This window comes from Schistocerca americana, chromosome X (genome assembly GCF_021461395.2).
Source record: "Schistocerca americana isolate TAMUIC-IGC-003095 chromosome X, iqSchAmer2.1, whole genome shotgun sequence".
NCBI classification, from domain to species: Eukaryota; Metazoa; Arthropoda; class Insecta; order Orthoptera; family Acrididae; genus Schistocerca; species Schistocerca americana.
Genome location: NC_060130.1, coordinates 966,161,584 through 966,175,955, shown reverse-complemented (window position 1 = coordinate 966,175,955; position 14,372 = coordinate 966,161,584). Strand labels below are relative to the sequence as shown.

Here is a 14,372-nt window from a genome sequence, read left to right as displayed (position 1 = left end):
TTTATTTCTCTGCCAATTTGTGAATTTATCTCGTAAATGAACATGTCCACAGCTCTCATATCTGCTCCTTCAATGAGCTCATTATTACTCCTTTTGTCCAATTCCAGGACATAAGTATGACTGGATGTGTTTGGCTCAAAACCTTCTGTGGGCCACTGACAAACAGTGGGCAATTTGTCATGGCAAAATCTCATACCCTTTTTATTGACAAAATTGTCAGAAAACCTCTTGGTCAATGCATCCAAGCTACTGGAGTTCCATAGCGATTCTACTGATTCCACATAGGATATTGCATCTCCAGCCAACTTTAGACATGCAATATTCAGCTGAAACTTATCAGGACAAGAACACAAGTGGCCAACATCACACACATTTTCCAAAAATGTGATGATATTTGTAGATGTCTTCCTCAAGAATGTGAGTATGAAATTAACAGTGAGAAAACTATTTATCGCATCAGGTTGTGATACAAGTGAATGAGTTTCATCATGGGTAATGGACACACCTAGAGTTGCCTGAAGGCTTAAGTGTACTTTTTATCAGATGTTGGTGGTTGTTTTGCTTGCAGCTGATCCCACAGTTCCATGAACTTAAGAGCAGAAGGGGAAGAAATGGGCATAGATGAAGATGAGATGGGAGATATGATACTGCGGGAGAAATTTGACAGACCTCTGAAAGATCTAAGTCAAAACAAGGACCCAGGAGTAGATGATATTCCATCAGAACTACTGATAGCCTTGGGAGAGCCAGCCATGATAAAACTCTTCCATCTGGTGTGTGAGATGTATGAGACAGGTGAATATTGTCAGACTTCAAGAAGAATGTAATAATTCCAATTCCAAAGAAAGCTGTTGCTGACAAATGTGAAAGTTAATAAGTCATGGTTGCAAAATATTAACATAAATTCTTCACAGAAGAATGCAAAAACTGGTAGAAGCTACCTCGGGGAAGATCAGTTTTGATACTGGAGAAATGTAGGAACATGCAAGGCAATACTGACCCCACAACTTATCTTAGAAGCGTTTTTAAAGAAAGACAATCCCACATTTATGCATTTGTAGATTTAGAGAAAGCTTTTGAAAATGTTGACTGGAATACTGTCTTCAAAATTCTGAAGTAGCAGGGGTAAAAAGGCCATTTAGAACATGCACAGAAACCAGACATTAGTTATAAGAGTCGAGGGGCATGAAAGGGAAGCAGTAGTTGGGAGTGAGACAAGGCTGTAGCCTGTGCCTGCTGTTATTCACTCTGTACATTGAACAAGCAGTAAATAAAACCAAAGAAAAATTACGAGTAGGCATTAAAGTTCAGGGAAAAGAAATCAAAACTTTAAAGTTTGCCAATGATGTTGTAATTCTGTTGGATACAGCAAAGGACTTGGAAGAGTAGTTGAAGAGAATGATTATTGTCTTGAAAGGAGGATTTGACTTGAACATCAACAAAAGCAAAACAAGGATAATGTAATGTAATCAAATTAAATCAGGTGATACTGAGGCAATTAGATTATGAAACGAGACATTTAAAGTAGTAGTAGCTATTTGAGCAGCAAAAATGGTGATGGCTGAAATAGAGAGGATATAAAATGTAGACTGGTGATGGCAAGGAAAACATTTCTGAAGAAGAGAAATTTATCATCGAATATAGATTTAAATATTAGTGAAGTCTTTCCTGAAAGTATTTGTGTGAAGTGTAGCTATGTGTGGAAGTGAAAGATGGGTGATAAACAGATTAGACAAGATGAGAATAGAAGCTTTTGAAATGTGGTACTACAGAAGAATGTTGAAGATTTGATTGGCAGATCATGTAACTAATGAGGAGGTACTGAATGGAATTGGGGAAACAAGAAATTTGTTGCACAACTTGACCAAAAGAAGGGATCAGTTACTAGGTCACATTCTGAGGCATCAAGGGATCACCAGTTTAGCATTGGAGGGAAGTGTGGTGGGTCAAAGTTGTAGAGGGAGACCAAGAGGTGAATACAGTAAGTGGATTCAGAAGAATGTAGGTTGCAATAGTTATTTGGAGATGAAGAGGCTTTCACAGGATAGAGTAGTGTGGAGAGCTGCATCAAACCAGTTGTCACACTGAGGACAACAACAGCAGCAGCAGCAGCAGCAGCAGCAGCAGCAGCAGACAACATCACCATAGAAATACTGATATCCTTGGGAGAGTCAGCCTTGCAAAACTATTCATCCTGGTATGAAATATATATGAGGAAGGGGACTTACCCTCAAAATTCAAGATAAACATAATAATTCCGGTTCCAGAGTAAGCAGGTGCTGACAGTTGTGATTATATTACTGAACTGTCACTTTAATAAGATGCGATTCAAAATATTGACATGTAATTTTTACAGAAGAATGGAAAAATGGGCAGAAGCTGACCTTGGGAAAGATCAGTTTGGATTCTGGAGAAATGTGGGGACATACAAGACAACAGCACTGATAGTACAACTTACTTTAGTCATAGGTTAAAGAAAGGCAAACCTATGTTTATAGCATTTGTAGACTTAAAACATTTTTACAATGTTGATTGGAATACACTCTTTGAAATTGTGGAGGTAGCAGGAGTAAAACACAAAGAGCAAAAGGTTATGCACTGAGGTGACAAACATCAAGGGATGGCAATATGCACATATACTGATGGTGGTAATATCACATACACTAGGTATAAAGGTGCTGTGTATTGGCAGAATTGTCATGTCTACTCAAGTGATTCATATGAAAAGATTTGCGATGTGATTATGGCCACACAATGGGAATTAACAGACTTTGAATGCAGAATAATAGTTGGAGCTAGACACGTGGGACATTCCACTTTGGAAATCATTAGGGAATTCAATATTCTGAGGTCCACTGTGTCAAGAGTGTGCTGAGAATACCAAATTTTGGGTGTTACCTCTCACCATGGGCAATACAATGGCCAACAGCCTTCACTTAATGACTGAGAGCAGTGTAATCTGCATAGAGTTATCAGTGCTGACAGATAAGCAAAACTGCATGAAATAACCACAGAAATTAATGTGGAATGTACAGCAAACATGTACGGTAGGATAGTGCTGCGAAATTTAGCATTAGTGGGCTATGGCAGTGAACAGCTGATGTGAATGCCTTTGCTAGCAGCATGATATTGCCTGCAGCACCTCTCGTGGGCTTGTGTCCGTATTAGTTGGACCCTAGACGACTGGAAAACAATGGCTTGGTCAGGTGAGTCCCAATTTCAGTTGGTAAGAGTGATGGTAGGGTTTGAGTGTGGGGCAGATCCCATGAAATTATGGACACTGGCTGTCAAGGCACTGTGCAAGTTGATTGTGGCTACATAATGGTGTGGGCTCCATTTACATGAAATGGACAGGGTTCTCTGGTCCAACTGCACTGATCATTGACTGGAAGTGATCATATTCTGTTACTTGGAGACCGTTTGTAGCAATTCTGGGTTTCCAAACAATGATGGAATTTTTATGGATGACAGTGTACCATGTCGCTGGTCCAGAATTGTTTGTGATTGGTTTGAAAAACATTCTTGACAATTTGAGTGAATGATTTGGCCAATGTGATCATCCAACATGAATCCCATTGAACACGTATGGGACATAATCAAGAGGTAGTTCATGCACAAAATTCTGCACCAGTAACCTGTAGAGGCAGCACGGCTCAATATTTCTGCAGTGGACTTCCAGTGACTTGTTGAGTCGATACCACATTGAGTTTCTGCACTATGCCAGGCAAAAGGAGGTCCAACACAATATTAGGGGTATACCATGACTTTTGCCACCTTGGTGTATATAAATTGTATAGAAACCAGATGCCAGTTATGTGAGCTGAGGGGCATGAAAGGGAAGTAGAGATTGAGAACGGAGTGAGCCAGGGTTGTAGTCTATCCCAGATGAAGAGGAAAGGAAACCAGAAAAAACTTTGGAGAAAGAATTACAAGGAGAAGAAATAAAAACTTGTATGTTTACTGATGACATTTTAATTTTGGCAGAGGCATAAAAGGATTTGGAAGAGCACTTGAGTGGAATGGATGGTGTTTTGAAAAGAGGATGTAAGATGAACATCAATAAAAGCGAAAGAAGGGTAATGAGAAGTACATGAACTAAATCGGAGTATTCTGAGGGAATTAGATTAGGAAATGAGACCTTAAGAGTAATAGATGAATTTTGCTATTTATGCAGTAAAATAGTGGTGATTTCCAAAGTAGAGAGGATATAAAATGTAGACTGGTAATGGCAAGGAAAGAATTTCTGATGAGAAATTTGTCAACATCAAATATAGATTTAAGTGTAAGGAAGTCTTTTCTGAAGGTATTTTTCTGGAGTATAACCTTTTATCGAAATGAAACATGGATGATAAGCAGTTCAGACAAAAAGAGAACACAAGCCTCGATTGTGGCTCTGTAGAAGTAGGCCGAAGATTAAATGTGCAGATCATTTGACTAATCAGGAACTACTAAACAGAATTTATGAGAAAAGAAATTTGTTGCTTAACTTGATTAAAAGAAGGGATCAGTTGATAAGGCACATTCTGAGACATCAAAACGGATACAGGGATTAGTGAACACAGGGTTGTTTAGTGAGACTGAATATTGTAACTCCCAAATCCTCCAAAAATAAATGAAAAATATACCTGTTCAAAAAAGCAGTTAAATATGCACTTGATGTCTTCCTTAGAGACAATCTTAACTCCTTCCAAATTAACAATATAAGTGTAGACCAGATGTGGCTTGAATTCAGAGAGATAGTATCAGCAGCAATTAAGATATTTATACCAAATAAACTAACAAACAATGGAGCTGATCCTCCTTGGCACACAAAATGGTTCAGAATACTGTTGCAGAAATAACGAAACAAACATGCCTAATTTAAACAGACTCAAAATCCCCAAGATTGTCGACCTTTTACAGAAGCTCGAAATTTATCATGGACTTCATTGCAAGATGCTTACAATAGTTTCCACAACGAAACTTTATCTCAAAACCAGGCAGAAAATCCAAAGATATTCTGGACGTATCTAAAGTATGCTAGCGGCAAGACACAATGAATGCCTTCTCTGCATGATAGCAGTAGAGATATTATCAAAGACAGTGCTGCCAAAGCAGAGTTACTAAACATAGCCTTCCAAACCACCTTCACAAAAGACGATGAAGAAAATATTCCAGAATTCAAATCAATAACAGCTGCCAACATGAGTAACGTTGAAGTAAATATCCTCAGAGTAGTGAAGCAATTTAAATAAGTTAATAAGAGATGGGACTGATCCACCATGGTACACAAACACGTCGGAACACTGATGCAGAAGCAATGAAAAAAGCATGCCAAATTCAGAAGAACGCAAATTCCCCAAGAGTGGCTAAATTTCATGGAACGTCAAAATTTAGTGCAGACGTCACTGCAAAATGCTTTTAATAGTTTCCACAATGAAACATTATCTCAAAATATGGTAGAAAATCCAAAGAGATTCTGGTCATATGTAAAGTACACCAGTGGCAAAAAACAATCAATACTCTCACTGCGTGATAGCGATGGAAATGTTACCGATGATGGTGCCACTAAAGCAGAGTTACTAAATATAGTTTTCCGTAATTCCTTCACAAAAGAAGACAAAGTAAATATTCCAGAATTTGAAACCAGAACAGCTGTTAGCATGAGTGACATAAAATTAGATAGCTTAGGTGTTGCGAAACTACTCAAATCACTTAAGAAAGGCAAGTCTTCCAGCCCAGATGGTATACCAATCAGGTTCCTTTCAGAGTATGCAGACACAATAGTGCCTTTCTTAGTAATCATATACAACTGCTCACTTGATGAAGGGTCTGTTCCTAAAGACTGAAAAGTAGCACAGGTCACACCAATATTCAAGAAAGGAAATAGGAGTAAGCCATTGAATTACAGACCCATATCACTGACTTCAATTTGCAGTAGTAGGATTTTGGAGCATATTCTGTACTCGAACATTATGAATCACCTTGAAGAAAATGACTTATTGATACTTAATCAACACGGGTTCAGAAAATATCATTCTTGTGCAACATTTATTCCCATGAAGTAATGAGTGTTGTTGACAAGGGATCTCAGATCGATTCCATATTTCTAGATTTCCAGAAGGCTTTTGATACCATTTCTCACAAGCAACTATTAATCAAATTGTGTGCGTATGGAGTATCGTCTCAGTTGTGTGACTGGATTCATGATTTTCTCTCAGAGAGGTCACAGTTCATAGTGATAGACGGTAAATCATCGAATAGAACAGAAGTGATTTCTGGTGTTCCACAAGGTAGTGTCATAGGCCCTCTGCTGTTCCTGATTTACATAAATGATCTAGGTGATAATCTGAGCAGCCTCATTAGATTGTTTGCAGATGATGCTGTAATTTACCAACTAGTAAAATCATCAGATGATCAATTCCAATTACAAAATGATCTAGAGAAAATTTCTGTATGGTGCGAAAAGTGGTAATTGCCACTAAACAAAGAAAAGTGTGATGTCATCCACATAGCTACTAAAAGAAATCTAATAAATTTTGGGTATATGATAAATTGCACAAATCTAAGGGCTGTCAATTCGACTAAATACCTAGGAATTATGATTACGAGCAACTTAAATTGGAAAGACCATATAGATAATATTGTGGGGAAGGCAAAACAAAGGCTGCGCTTTGTTGGCAGAACTCTTAGAAGATGCAACAAACCCAGTAAAGAGACAGCCTACATTACACTTGTCCATCCTCTGCTGGAATATTGCTGCATGTTGTGGGATCCTTACCAGGTAGGATTGACGGAGGACATCAAAAAAGTGCAAAGGAGGGCAGCTCATCTCGTGTTGTCACAGAACAGGGGTGAGAGTGTCACTGATATGACATGCAAGTTGGGGTGGCAGTCACTGAAACAAAGGCAGTTTTCTTTGTGGCGAGGTCTATCTATGAAATTTCAATCACCAACTTTCTCTTCCGAATGTGAAAATATTTTGTTGACACCCAGCTACATATGGAGAAATTATCATTATAATGAAATAAGGTCTGCAGCTCGTGGTCTTGCAGTAGCGTTTTCACTTCCTGCGCACGGGGTCCCAGGTTCGATTCCTTGTGGGGTCAGAGATTTTTCCTGCCTCGAGACGACTGGGTGTTGTTGTGTCATCTTCATCATCATCATCATTCATCCCCATTATGGATGGAGGAAGGCAATGGCAAACCACCTCCACTAGGACCTTGCCTAGTTTGGCGCTGCAGGTCTCCCGCATCGTCCACAATGCTTCTCAGAGTATGGGACATCATCAATAAAATAAGAGAAAGAAGAGCTCAAATGGAAAGATTTAGGTGTTCCTTTTTCCCCACATGCCATTCGAGAGTGGAGTGGTAGAGAAGTAGTATGAAAATGGTTCGAAGAACCCTCTGCCAGGCACTTAGGTGTGAATTCCAGAGTGACCATGTAGATGCAGATGTAGATAAAAACAAGTCTTGTGGTTCAGATGGTATACCAATTAGGTTCCTTTCAGAGTATGCTGATGCAATAGCTCCATACTTAACAATCATATACAACTGTTTGCTTGACGAAAGATTCATACAAAAAGACTGGAAAGTTGCACAGTTCACACCAATATTCCAGAAAGGTAGTAAGTTAAATCCAGTAAATTACAGGACCATATCATTAATGTCAGTCTGCAGCAGGGTTTTGGAACATATATTGTGTTCAAATATTATGAATTACCTCAAACGAAATGGTCTATTGACATACTGTCAACATGGATTTAGAAAACACTGTTCTTGTGAAACACAACTAGCTCTTTACTCACATGAAGTGTTGAGTGCTATTGACAAGGGATTTCAGATTGTTTCCATATTTATGGATTTCTGAAGGCTTTTGACACTGTACCACACAAGCGGCTTGTACTGAAATTGCGTATGGAATATCATCTCAATTATGTGACTGGATTCATGATTTCCTGTCAGAGAGGTCACATTTCATAGTAACTGATAGAAAGTCATCAAGTAAAACAGAAGTGACTTCTGGTGTTCCCCAATGTAGTATTATAGGCCCTTTCCTATTCCTTAGCTGTATAAATAATTTGGGAGACAATCTGAGCAGCCCTCTTAGGTTGTTTGCAGATGACGCTGTCATTTATCGACTGATAAATTACAAAACAATTTAGAAAAGATATCTGTATGCCGAAAAAATTGGCAGTTGACTCTAAATAACAATAAGTGTGAGGTCATCCACATGAGTGCTAAAAGGAATCCATTAAATTTCAGTTAGACAATAAATCAGTCAAATCTAAAGGCCATAAATCAACTAAATACCTAAGAATTACAATTACGAACAGTTTAAATTGGAAGGAACACACAGAATATGTTGTGGGGAAGGCTAACCAAAGACTGCGTTTTATTGGCAGGACACACAGAAAATGTAACAGATCTACTAAAAACATTACCTACACATGCTCGACTGTCCTCTTTTAGAATACTGCTGCATGGTGTAGGATCCATACCATATAGGATTGATGGAGTACATTGAAGAATTTCAAAGAAGGGCAGCACATTTTGTATTATCGCGAAATAGGGCAGAAAGTGTCACTGAAATGATACAGGATTTGTGTTGAACATCATTAAAACAAAGGAGTTTTTCATTGTGGCGGAATATTCTCACAAAACTCCCATCACCAACTTTCTCCTCCCAATGTCAAAATATTTTGTTGACACCATGATGACCATGATAAAACAAGGGAAATCAGAGCCTGTACGGAAAGATATAGTTGTTCATTCCTTCCACATGCTATACGAGATTGGAATAATAGAGAATTGTGAAGGTGGTTCAATGAACCCTCTGCCAGGCACTTAAATGTGATTTGCAGAGTATCCATGTAGATGTAGATGTAAAAATCAGTTTAGTACTGGATGGAGAGGGGGGGAGGGGGGGGGGGTGGCGGAACTTGTAGTGGGACACAAGAGGCGAGTACAGTAAGTAGGTTAAAAGTGATGTCGGTTGCAACAGTTGTTTGGAGATGAAGAGGATTGCACATGATAGAGCAGCTTGCAGTGCTGCATCAAACATATCTTCAGATGGAAGACCACAATACCAAGAAAAGCAAGAAATGATATCTGATCTTGCGACACTTTAAAAAAACTACTACAGTCCGCCTATATTGTACCTTCAATCTGCAAGTGGGTAATAGACATTTTGCTCACTAAAGTTACTAACCAAAAATATACAGCAAATATTTAAATACAAATGTGCAAATATGTTAGGAGTTCTTCCTTGCGCTCATCACCTGAAAATGCATCAACATACAATCATTGTTTTCTCTTCAACAGCTGTTGGATCTCTGGCAAGATGTGGACTCCTGAAGTCACTCCTTTTAAATAACAGAGTTAATGTGAAACCAGATTAATATTTTCTCTGATATGGAATACATTCGGTATGTGTCTGAGTCAGTGTATTAGGCCATTAACCAGTCAAGGTGGTAATGAAGAGGTGTAGTTTTGGTTTTGGAACAAAACTTGAAAAGGAGTGAGGGAGAGAAGATGGTTCACATCATAGTGCCAACTTCAGGCAGCCTGGGTCCTGAAGCATGGGTATCAGTTTTCTCCCCCAAAAACTCATGTCATACAGTTTTGTTGACTCAGGACTGTGTATACTCATACAGAACATAACCTAGGTAACTAGTTGCTTAAAGTTGATGAAAATTTCAAATTTTTGGTCCTTTTATTCAACAGTATGTTTTTTTAAATCGTTACCACAGTCATAGTAGCTAAAGGCAAATTACATGAGGAAACTTAGTACCCAAAGATATATGAGCAATGCCTCCTGGAGAGCAGACCATACAGTTCTTCTGCACTCCTACAAAGCTTTGATCTTATCGCCCCCCCCCCCCCCCTCGCCCCCTCTCCCCCTGCATGCCATGGACTATGGATGTGTTGCTGACAGACTGGTAGCACAGTCAGTACTGAATTTGTTAGATTTTGCCCACCACAGTGTTGTATGTTTGGAAATTGGAGCCTGTCATACAAGTGTCATAGACAGTTTCCTCATGGAAGCTGGTATCTCAAAACAAGAGAAAGACACCCGAAACTCTTGGTGTCCTTTATTGTCACAATTCGTCAGATGCCCACCCAGCCATGTTACTTCAGCCTGTTTCACAACCAGCTGTTCATATTGCTCGCAAATCACCCAAAAATTGGTAGCCAAATGGGGTACCATTGGAAGCTCTGTGCAAGGATGTCCAATTTTCCCCTCCTGTCTGTGTACAAGGAGGTTGCTCGTGGCACTCTCCGTGGGGTATGCCCAGTCCTGTGATTGGGATGCACCTCTCCTGAAACCCCTGATGAAAATGAAGACTCAGCCATTCTTGTATACTTACACTGTTCAGTTCTCCACCACTACCCAAATTCAAGATGCGTCTACATAGGTGAATCGAAAGTCAGTGACACAGTTGGTTAGGTCTGTGCATACACAGGGTGGCACGAAAAGCATTCTCTGCTGAGTGCCTTCAGTATATTCACTGCAGAGTTGATAGCTAAATCTTGCACTTTCCAATACATTAAAACTCTCTCTACAAAGGACCACCTCACTTATAGCAAATTCATCAGCTGCTTACAAGGAATATATCAGTGTTACCACACAGATGTTTTTGGTCACTAACATCTGAGACATATTAATTAATCTCCACAGCTTAGGAGTCACCCTGACATTCACATGGACCCCTAGCCATGTGGGCATACCTGGAAATGAACTCGCTGGCAAAAGAGCTGTATAAGTAACCACAGGAGAAAAAGCTGAACTTGGAGTACCAGTCACAGACCTATGATTGCAACTGATTTGAAAACCTTGGATATGGAATACCAGGCTACCACATCTGCAAACAAGCTGGGGTGGTTAAAGAGAGCACCAAGGCATGGCATACTTCTCTCTGAGCCTCCCAGGAAGATGGATTTTTGCTGTGCCAACCATGTATCAGCCACACAAGACCTACCCACGAGTTCCTAGTTCATTGAGAGGACTCGCCCCAGTGCAGCTGTGGTATCCTTTAACAATAGTCTATATTCTCACAATGTGTACTCTGCTGCCTATTCTGAGATGACCAATGAACCTGTCTACCTCCCTACCCCAGATACTTGTGGAAGATGGGAAGGGAGCTTAGAAAGTCATACATTTCCAGAAAAAGCAGGTATCATAGGAAAATTTAATGCACTTCAATGTTTGACATCTTGGGCAGATGTGGAGGGAGTGCCTGTCACTGCGATGTGTACCCTGAGAGGCCTCCAGCTGCTATCTTCTCCTGCTTTGACATGCACCATTAAATATTTATATCGCTATTGTATTTATCACCAGCGTCACCCAATAAGATCTGTAGTGCATACAAGTCTTCATTTTCTTGCTCCATTTTAGTCACAGTGAATCTGATGGTCCATCTTGATGTACACTTTAGCAATGTCAGCATGGGATGGATACAGATGGTGTATTTCCTGCCACAGATATCTGCCATGGCTAGCTTTTAAGGTGCTGCTTCTGCATGCAATCCCTGTATGAGGGTTGGAACTTTAATAGTGGCAACTGTTTATTAACAGCTCATACAAATTAGATACATGTTTCAAAGTTTTACTGACCTTCAAAGTAGTCACCAGCATTGTGTATAACCTGTTGCCAGTGATGTGGAAGTCGTAGGATACTCTTAGCAGCGCCAGTTGTGTTGACAGTTGGAGCAGTGCAGTCTATTGCCTGACAAATTTGCAGCAGTTCTGAAGTGAATGCCTTGAAGTGTTTCCTTCAGTTTAGAAATCAAGTTGAACACATGAGGGCTTAAGTCAGGGGAGTGCAGTAGGCGGTATAGCACTTAGCAGCCCCATCAGTCAAACAAATCAGTAACATCTTGCACTCTACATGCTTGAGCATTATCCTGCAAAATGATGGTCAGGTCCTGCAGAAAGTGTCATCACTTCTGTCTCTATGTTGCTCGTTTTTGGAACACAACTTACGATCATAATGGATACAGCTGGTTTTTCATAAAAGTCCAGGAATGTTTTAAATTTGATTGTTTGCATGCATGAAATTGAGGTATGGTATGAAATGTTAATAGATCTATGAATATCATATTAAGCCCTCTACAAATATCATATTAAGCCCCAGCCTGGCATACTTTTCTAAACTTGTAAATATTAAATTTTAATCATTTTTTCCTTTGGGTGTGTTATCAAAATGTCAACAAAGGAAACCATTTTCAATGAAGAGTAATTAGATTCTGAAACAAACCCTTAATTTATTAGTTAAGGAAAGGACCAACCAATATACAAGGTTACTGTGACAAAAGGAAAATATCTTTTGATTTATCCAACATGGAATGTGACTTGTAATATATCATACTAAAGGAGTAGCTCATATGATTTTCCTTAACAGAGGATCAACCTTCTGTTAAAAACTTTTTTCTGTAAATCTACAAATTTCCCAAGAGAAAGAGGAAATGTTACTAGTAACAGCAAACTAGAAATCCACCCACACAGTCAATTACAAGCAAGTACTGATGTTTCAAACAAACTTTAGATAGTCAGTGTGTTAATGACAAAAACCTGCCCAGCAGTCAGTTGAATCATGTTTTATGAGGGGTGATGTTACGAAAACTGAAGCAATATGGACTTTGAAATTTTCATGAAATTTGTGTTCAGATGTTGGCAAGGCATCCAAACTGATGTTTCCAAACAGTGTAGTTGCTACTGAATTCACAGTGGGTGCAACAAAGTGCAAATATATTGTAAACTATTGTCACACTTTCAATTTCCCTGATGATCTTAAAAATAAGCTGTGTCATTGTGATTGTCTTATGTTTTGAAGAGTCATGAAGTTTCTTGATGTTAGTAGAATCAGAGTTCATACATGGTAGTTTAACAGTGTGGTTTTAGGTGGAGCTACTGCGCAAGATTTACATTGAAGTTATATTGTATGAATCTGACCATTAGATAAGGAAAAAAAAATAATTCTTCTGCTTTTTTTGGACTGACCTAATGTGAATCTTAAGTCTTTTGAGTAGGTTAGAGGAGACCATGGTGGAAGAGAATACTGATGGAAAAAAGCTCATTAACATTGGAGTTTGTGGGCTACATATTGTGAATGAAGCGAGAAAGTCTGCTCTGCAAACTGCAGAGTGGGATGGGGATGATTTTTTTCCAAAATGTGTATTGTATTATCAGTGACTTTCCTACCTGCCACATGAAACATAATTAAATGGAAAAAAGGTTTCTTTTAAAACACTGTACTACTTGATTGTTGGAAATTTGTCATTTGTTGATAGTTTTGCCAATTGTGAATGATATTATGTCATTGATTGATTCAAGAAAAAGTCTTAGTTACCAAACCATTAAGAAATATTTCACCACAAACGTAAGAAATTTAGATTAAATGTAAAACATAATCTTCCAATACTATTCCTTAAGAACATGAATCAGTTTTAAGATAGTTTCAAACTTCTGACCCATGTGTTCCCTATTTATTTTCAGATTTACAAATTCTTCTTAAAAATAAACCAAAAGACAAACTTACTTGATGTAAAATATATAGATATTGATTTTCAAATGAAAAGGTTTCTTGAAGAAGTAAAAGGAAATTATTCTCATATTCAAATGACTGGAGTGTCAAAACATACTGAAAATTTATTAGAAAAATACCCAATCAATTACAGAGCTGCACAGTGTTTAAGATTATTAGAGCCTAATAGAATTTTTAAATGAACAGACAAAGGATAATTAAGGGTTAACATTGTACTAGAATGATTTTACGCTGCTAATAGAATCTGTGACAGCATTGTTGAAAAATCCAAAATCCAGAATAGTAGCAGAATTACAATGAAGCATATACTGAACTAAATTTGAAAACTTATTTGGGAAAATGCAAATTTGTCTTCAAGACTAGATGACTTTTATTCATGTTTCATGTGCTAAAAATACCAGGATCTCTGGCAAGCTATGAAACTGAGTTTAGTCTTTTCACATGGGAATGCAAGAGTAGGGAGTTGTTTTTTTCTATAAATAGAAATGTAGTTGTTGAAAACTAACGTGAACAACATTTAGTTATCCATAGGACAGTAGGAAATGTAATAAGTTTCCATCAGAGCATTCACAATAGACATTACCCAAGCATTGTTGACAATGTTTAGAGCTGCCCACAGAAGATATGAGGAAAACCTCCAAGAATCAATAAAATCTGAAAAAGAATAGGAAAAGAAAAAGTTATCATTGGAAGTACCGAAACTTCAGAAGATGAGGAAAGTGAACAATCTTAAAGATTTAATAAAAGAAGAAAACATAAAATCTAAAATTAAAATTCTGGAGGAGAAAAAACAACAATAATGAATTTTTGTGGGTGCAGTAATGTTTGCATATTTCAGTCTTGTTTGT

At 38.3% G+C, this 14,372-nt stretch overlaps 1 protein-coding gene across 1 annotated transcript in view; it reads left to right on the top strand.

The window, feature by feature from the left end:
* LOC124555342 overlaps nucleotides 1-14,372 on the top strand; it is an 856,442-nt gene that overhangs the window by 713,628 nt on the left and 128,442 nt on the right. The gene's annotated exons all lie outside the window — the stretch shown is intronic.